An 8,968-nucleotide genomic window follows, 5' to 3' on the forward strand; every position below is an offset into this window, starting at 1 on the left:
AAATAAAAAATCTGACCCCACCCACCAGGGTAGATGTAGGGCAGAAAGCATATCAGGGAAGGGTTTGAGTAGAATGGGGGAGATTGGGGCATGGGGTGGAATCTGTACTACATGACAACGAGAGGCCACTAACAACCTTTGCAATTTGTTGTGGTTCCCAACTTTTATCTTATGATGCCCAAGCACCCAGGCAACAACAGTAGTACTGAAACATTGACATTGATGCCCACAAGTCCAACTTGATGTTGGAATTAACCATAACACTAGTTTTCCTACACCTCTGTTTGTATTTAAGGAATAAATATATAATTGTTTGTTGCTGATCACCTGAGCTATCAGCATGATTAAATGAAGGTTTTGATGAGTACCAACTTGCATACACCACAAATGCCACCTGGTGGACCGGCTGTGATGCTGCATCAGCTGAGGCTGATCCATGGATGGACCCACTGTTCCTACCAACTACTTTTTATTGAGGAGGAGTTGCTGCAAAATGCCTCCTTGAGATGATGTTGATGATGGAGCAAGCCATAGCATGGAGGGGATTGAGGGGGGGGGGGGGCACAGGTGTACAGGGCCCAGTCCAAGGCCCTAATTAATGAAAAATGTAATTATATCTGGTAGAATGGATCAACTTACCAATGTTTAATGCTCAATGAATTTGCTGTTGGGCCCAGTAACATCTAGTTATACCATTGTACCTATCCACAATTGACCCTTGCCATTCTTTGTGGTTCCTGACTTTTATTGAAGCTTTTTTAATGCCCAAACAACCAGTCAGCAACAGTAGAACCAAGACATTGGCATTGAGGCCAATAAAACCAAACTATGTTTCAGGGGCTTACAGCTTATTTTCCTTGTGAAGTGTTAGTAGATCAATTAATACTAGCCACATGAAAGGGTGGGCTAATACAAACACAATGAACATGCTAAGCATGCAATAGTGTCATCAAGCATCACTCTGTAGGGCATATTTATTACCGTGTGTAAGCCAACATCACCGGTGATGTTGCCCATGGCAAATAATCAGCAATTAGAATTTAACCATCACCTACAAGTTGCAAAACAAATGCAAAGATCTGATTGGTTGCTATGAGCAACATCACCAATTATGTTGGCTTTGAAAATATAGGTATTTAAGTCTGCCTGCAACTGTTGATTGCCTCCCATAGATTAGATGTTTATAAGATAAAAGGAATAAAATCTGTTACATCTTCTCTTAGACATATGCAGAATCTCAGCCATATTGGTGCCTTTTGTTTGGGTTTTATCAACCGTAAAAATCAACTTATTTTAAAGGCAATGCGCAGATGTTTAACTGTTAAGGTGACATGTTGACAGGTATGAAGGGGGGACAAGGATGGAAGGTAGCCATAAATCTATGGTGACTAAGAAGTGGGAAGGGCCACAAAGCAGAATAAAATCGACGTTGTTTTTCCAGGGTCAATCAGACGCCATTAGCTGCAAACTCGTCAAGGTAAGAGCTCCCCTTCGTCTGTCCCATAGAACATTCCTTTTACTCTGGGCTAAAAGTGCAGCGCTTAAATCCTTGGGAAAGTGTTGAGTTGAATGTTTAAATGTCCATTTATCATTCGATGTGACAGAATTAGGCAGGTGTGTGAGGAATCTGGAGAAAAAGAACAGACGGGCTTTAATAAAGTCACCGACATAGGTCACGCTCAGTTCATTCTAAACAAGTTGAGACCATTGATTTGTCCAAAAAAAAAGAATAAGAAAACATTTTAAATGAACTCGAAAACAATTTGACTTCGGCTGAATAATTTTTGTGGTTTTTGTAATTTCACCAAAAGACCTAGCTCTTTACAAACAGCAAAAACATGGGGCTCCAGGATCACTAGCTGTGATATTACAATTTAATCTTGTTTAAGAAGAATTTGCCACAGTTTAACATGTAATTTAACTTTTAATTACTGGTCACCACAGTTTCAGTTTTCTGCAGAGCATTACATACCTGTACATTTCCTACTAGGACCTAACAGTTCAAAACTATTTTGGGAAATAAGATCAATTATAAAAAGGCCTTGGTCAAAATGTAATCTCAGTCATCAGCTTGAAATGAAGAAAACAATGGAGTAAAGTTTTGGGGCGATTAGTCGAAACTTTATAAAAAGCCTTGGCGACTAATCCACGTGGCGAAAATGCATGCACAATTTTTCGGGACGAAAAGTCACCACAATTAATTGCCGCGACTGGGTTAATTAAAAGTCGCGGTGACTAATCGCCCCGTGTGTCTTTGCCCTTAAAGCCCAAGTCAACAGAAGTTAGTCAAAGACTCTTTGAACAGGACCACGAGTTGTGTGGAATTGTATTTGTTTTATTGTTGCTGTGTTTGTATTGCAAAGCTGTGTGAATATTATTTTGCTTGGTTTGCAAACAAATATAAAGCTATGCAAGGTTAGTCGGAGTCTATAACTATTCTTGTTATAGGAAAACAGGCTTAGAACACAATTTACCTTTCAAAAGTATCATTTCTTTCACTGACTATTTAAAGAAAACACCAATCTGACATGATTCATTTATATTCAGAAGCAAAACAGAGTTGTCCTTGTGTGACAGATAAGCAGAATGGTAAATGACACAATGGTGTTTACTTGTGAGGCACAAAAGCCAAAACAGATTAATCTTCAGGTCTTCCTACCTAAAGCTAAACCATAAAAAGAAAGAATGAGTATTTCTAGGTGACTCTCCCAGAAGGACAACATTTTTATAAAATGAGAGGAAACAGGGTTTGTTAAACTCTGGGGTCCCATGATGTTCAGTATGGGTCTTTTACACTTATGTCTATAAAGATTCTCATTCCAGGTAAGATATACTGTATCTAGTAGAATTAAGTCTAAAACAACTGGACTTTGTGGAGTTTCACCACTCCTCTGAGTGGCTTCTTCAGTTCAAATGACTGGTAGTTTCCCAACAGTTCACTCTTCCAGCCATGTACTTTGAAGGATTAACACCTGCATCAATAAGAATCATGGTACAATTGTGACTGGATCATACCTTCTTACACCTGTCAGTGTCAGCCAACACTTAACTGAATAAGTTTAATGGAACCATTGTGATTGGATGTCTGTGACTGTACTACCATAAAGAGTTTAAATACCGGGGAATTCCCTACCAGTCATTTGAACTGAAGAAGCCACTCGGATGAGTGGTGAAACATTTTTAAGTAAAAAGTCCAGTTGTTTTAGAGTTAATTCTACTAGATATTTTCTTTTATACAGTTATATACAGGTATAGGACCCCTTATCTGGGAACCCGTTATCCAGAACACTCCGAATTACGGAAAGCCCGTCTCCTAAAGACTCCATTTTAATCAAATAATATAAAATTTTAAAACTGATTTCCTTTTTCTCTGTAGTAATAAAACAGTACCTTGTAATTGAGTTATAAATAATCCTTATTGGATGCAAAACACTCCTATTGGGTTTATTAATGTTTTATTGATTTTTTAGTAGACTTAAGGTATGGAGATCCAAATTACGGAAAGACCCCTTATCCGGAATACCCTTGGTCCCAAGCATTCTGCATAACGGGTCCTATACCTGTATCATCTTAAAATTGAAATTAAACAAGGTGCATAACTCCCTAATACAAATCACTGTGCAAAACGTAGAAAAATGTGAATGGCATAACTAAAATGACAACTGCATATATCATATATAAATAAAAAAAAGGTATACTGAGTGACTGGAAGTTTTAAAACAAAAATAATTTGAATTGTGGAAAAATGTTTTGAATTCGAAAATGTATAAATCACAAGTTTTTACAATCTTCTTCCTTTGGGGCAAAAAGCAACACTCGGGACCACAGCATTTTTGTCCTTAAAAAAGGTCACTCTGTTTACTGACAGAGCAGGAAAATAATATTTTTTTAAAAAGATTTAATGAGCAGAATTAATGTGAGACCACAAGACCATCAGATGAAGAGCAGATGTTCATTGTGCTGACTCCTGGAAGATGCAGTAGGTGGAAATTAGGACCACAAATAAATCTGTGAGAAAAGGTAAAACATGTTTTAGAAGCAAATAAATGATTGTTTACTATAAAAGAGGGCTGATATAGGAGATATAATGAATGGCAGTAGCTAAGAAGCTCACAGTGACTGTCATATTTTAGTCCTGCTCTTTCGGAATTAAGCTAAACCTTCTACTGTTCTATTGCAGATGCCTTCCCTTCTCGGCAAATTCTTGGTTCTTTTTTTCATCATTTTGGCTGTGAGCTTTGATTGCTCAGGGGCTCCCAGTGAACCTATGCATCCAGGAGATCAAGCATCCCCAGAGCAACTGGCCAAGTATTATGACGACTGGTGGCAGTATATAACATTCATCACTCGCCCCAGGTAGGTAAAAAGCTTGATTTTCATATCATGTAGCTTCTTTACCTAACAATGAAGACTCTTCACCCACAGTTACACACTACTTAAAGGTATTGACCTATTTTCCCATCAATAATGACACCAACCCATGTGCCACTATGTAAAAACCCATTCTGCAGTCTTAAGCTACAATAATATACAGTCTCTCACTGTATATCACTGTATTATGGCACCCCAGCAAATGATGGGTAAAAAATCATAGGAGAAAAACCAAAGAAACCTTCTGAGCTAGGACATAAGTTCAAAAGTAGAATTCACTGAATTCATTGAGTCTTTGCTCAATATATTGTTGAAAATTGGACTGAATCCAAATCTAAGTTTGCATATTAATATTTGACTGGAATATGGCATTAGTTGATTAAGGTCCAGTTGGACCGAGCACTAAGAATTTAGCCAAATCTATAAAAAAAAAATACTGTGTTGTGTCTGAATCTTACGTCAGATTTCAGATTAATTCTGGCATCCGACTGCTTGGTCTGATGATTGCCTTGTCGTGACAGACTTCAAGCGAGAATAATAAAAGTGTCCATTTGCCCATTCACCCTAAATTTGTAGGATGTTCATACATATTTATATTTTACTCTCCAGTTATTTACATTTACCATTTTTTTGTTGAGAGTTTATAAAAGGGGCCATCCTAAAATAGATTCCATTCAGTCTTTCCTTTAGAAGACGTCTAATTAACCACCATGTTGTTTCTAAAGTGAAGGGTATGCACTCCAGACACGGGTGAAGGTGGTTAAGAAATTGCTTTTTTCACAATAATCCTGATGCGTAATCTATGACTAAATGTTGAAAGACATGAAACGCGTCAGGATTATTGTGACTAAAGCTATTTCTTAACCACCTTCACCCATGTCTGAAGTGCATACCCATTGAGAAATTGTGCTTGTGACTGCTGGGTCTCCCTTTGCTACGAGTCTGGGGTGCTGCACCCGGACCACCAGATCAGTGGGGTGAGTGTCCATGAAAAACTGTGATTCATGTGATAATTTAATGAAGAAATAGTCGTGGAAAAATTTTCCCTGGGTGAAGGGTCCGGGGCACGGCACCTGGACCAACTCTGTGAAGGGGTGAGCGAATGCAAATTGATGTGCTGGGTGGCTTAGAGCAAGTTTTGGTATTATTGTATTTATCTGAAGTGAAGGATCAAGAAAAAAATATTATTTTATATATATACAGTATATGCCTGATAATATAATCCAATTTATACTCTTAAAGCCAAAATGGTTTATACCGATTGTATATTTACTCATAGACACTTATGAGTCTACTGTAAAGCTGTAAGATCACTTTAATGCAATAGCGAACAGATTCTTAATATTATAAAGCTTCTCTCTTCTCATCCCATTGGACATTCACAATCATCCACCGACTCTCCACTTCTTCATACTGGTCAATTCTACTAGTGCCTGCCAACTTCCAATGTTCTCTGGATATTTGAGGAGTTAAGAGTTGATAGGATAGTGACATATGGAGATCTGATTTATTAGGAGGATGTATAATGGTTCAGGGATTGGAAATTAAAAAAAAAAAAAACAGAGATATTAAATGGTTAATTATACAATGTGCATAGATTGATGCCATCTTAGCCATGTGTAAGTAAGGAAAATATCAGCATTTCTTCTATACTTGTAGATTTGGAAAAAGATGGGAGGAACCTGGGGTAGAAAGAAGCCACAGCTTCTAATAACTGATGGTGAGTAATGGCCCCTTTACTGTCTGTATGCCATGATGTTCTTCTGGGGATCATCATTTATTCACTGTCCATATATCATCCTGTATCATTCTATATTAATTCTGTTTTAAGTTTAGGTTTAGGTTTCTATCTGCTTGTTCAGTCTACAGTACACATAAATGTATTCTCACAGTTTTTCTCTGACACTTGGGTTTGCTCCTTTTTATATATACCTTTCTTTTCTGTTCATTTTTGCTTTTTTCTTATTTTTTTCTTTAGTCTTGAGACCAGAGACCCAGTAGGAGAATGATCTTCCTTGCTGTTAGGAGACTACAGTGGGACAGGTTGAGTGAAGACAGGAGACCCAAAACATCTCCCTAGATGGACCTCTTGTGTTTGAAATACATCCATCTTGTAGTGTTGTGTTAAGAAAATTGCTGTTTTCCTGGTGATCTGTGTAATAAAACCTAATAACAGACTATTGTTTGCTGTGTGTTTTATACAGGGTGCAGGGTAACTTAGTACATATGTGTAATTGTTAAAATAAAAGAAACAATAGCTTAGTATTCCATACATCTGAATTGGCCCTATTTTGGTCAGACAGTCCACTTATGGACCTCCAAACAATGCCTGTCCAAAATGATTGGGGTTAGTGGTCCTTGGTGTAAAAAGGCATGGTTTTTAGTTCACTGTACCTACATGGCAGTGTATTCAAATACTTGTAACATTCCTATCCTGGTGGGATGGCATTTTGGGGAGATTAGTCGCCCGCGAACAGGGAGATTTGTCACGGGTGACTAATCTCCCCGTGTGCTAGAGCCCTAAAAGTTGGACAGGGAGGGACAGGGTCAAATGAAGGAACTCAAAGAGCGGCTTGAAACAGAAAAGTCTAGAAGCCATTGCTCTAGATCAGTGCTGTCCAACTGGCAGCCCATTGTCTGGCTGCTGTGACTGCTTATCTTTGTGTAAACTTTAAATGGTATCAGTACTGAGATTACCTGGCCCCCTACATTGCTCACACCATAGATTCAGGCTGTAAGCCTCTGCATTGTTAACATTAGTGATGGGTGAAATAATTTGCCAGGCATGGACTTGCAGCGATTTTGTCTGCGAAAAAGGCGCAGAAATTCGGCACGGAAAAATTAGCTGTGCAGCGAAAAATTGTCGCCCCCATCAAAAAAAATTGTTGTGCGCATAAAAAATGACATGCGTCATACTCTGCCTGCCCTACCCTGCCTGTATGTACCATACTCTGCCTGCCCTATGCTGTCTGTGTGTGCCATACTTTGCCTGCCCTATGCTGGCTGTGTGTGCCATACTCTGCCTGCTCAATGCTGTCTGTGTGTGCCATACTATGCCTGCCCTATGCTGGCTGTGTGTGCCATACTCTGCCTGCTCAATGCTGTCTGTGTGTGCCATACTATGCCTGCCCTATGCTGGCTGTGTGTGCCATACTCTGCCTGCTCAATGCTGTATGTGTGTGCCATACTTTGCCTGCCCTACCCTGCCTGTATGTGCCATACTCTGCCTGCCCTATGCTGTCTGTGTGTGCCATACTTTGCCTGCCCTATGCTGCCTGTGTGTGCCATACTCTGCCTGCCCTATGCTGGCTGTGTGTGCCATACTCTGCCTGCTCTATGCTGTCTGTGTGTGCCATACTCTGCCTGCCCTATGCTGGCTGTGTGTGCCATACTCTGCCTGCTCTATGCTGTCTGTGTGTGCCATACTTTGCCTGTCCTATCCTGCCTGTGTGTGCCAAACTTTGCCTGCCCTACCCTGCCTGTATGTGCCATACTCTGCCTGCCCTATGCTGTCTGTGTGTGCCATACTTTGCCTGCCCTATGCTGCCTGTGTGTGCCATACTCTGCCTGCCCTATGCTGGCTGTGTGTGCCATACTCTGCCTGCCCTATGCTGGCTGTGTGTGCCATACTCTGCCTGCTCTATGCTGTCTGTGTGTGCCATACTTTGCCTGTCCTATCCTGCCTGTGTGTGCCATACTCTGCCTGCCCTGTGCTGGCTGTGTGTGCATACCCTGCCTTCTCTATGCTGGCTGTGTGCCATACTCTGCCTGCCCTATGCTGCCTGTATGTTCCATACTCTGCCTGCCCTATGCTGTCTGTGTGTGCTATACTTTGCCTGCCCTATGCAGCCTGTGTGTGCCATTCTCTGCCTGCCCTCCCCTGCCTGTATGTGCCAAACTCTGCCTGCCCTATATTGCCGGATTCTGCTTGCACCCTTAGTAGGACTGGACTATGATAAAAAATAGGAATTTTGTAGTCCACCATTTGGCGATCCTCCCACACTACCCTGCAGAATTTTATTCAGGGGCCCTCTGAGCCTTTCCCAGGTGTCTACCCACACACTAAGAGCCCACACCAAAAACACTAAATAAGGGTCTTACTTCTCCTAGGCCTGTGTCTGTTGGCCTAGTACTGATGCGTTGAATGTACTGACCAGACTAACCTCTCCAATGGAGACAAAGCTGCTTAGCTAGTAACTGACCTACTCTTGCTTTTTGCCCTCAAGACAAACACAGCACAAGTTGTCCTCACATTAGCTGGTCCCGTTAACACTATGCACAGTTACCCCAAAAGGACGACAAGGATTCGGATTCCAAACCCTCTGTCTAATCTCATGCCCCCTAGTTAATGGCTGCAGATCATATTCCTGAGGTATTACTATGGGATATCTCTGGCTAAAGCTTCTGTGTTCTATTTTCTCTACTAATCTCTTTACAAGCCTGACTTGGACAACTGCTACTTTTCCATCCTCTTTGCTGCTCATGTATAGTAAAAATATTTTATCTTTAATGATATCATTTTTATTTTCTTGGTTCCAAAGGCCAATGAAGCAGATGAGTGTCTTGGTGCCACTATATCTGGCCAGATTACCAGCGA

The sequence above is a fragment of the Xenopus tropicalis genome, chromosome 10, assembly GCF_000004195.4.
Source record: "Xenopus tropicalis strain Nigerian chromosome 10, UCB_Xtro_10.0, whole genome shotgun sequence".
In the NCBI taxonomy this organism is placed as follows: domain Eukaryota; kingdom Metazoa; phylum Chordata; class Amphibia; order Anura; family Pipidae; genus Xenopus; species Xenopus tropicalis.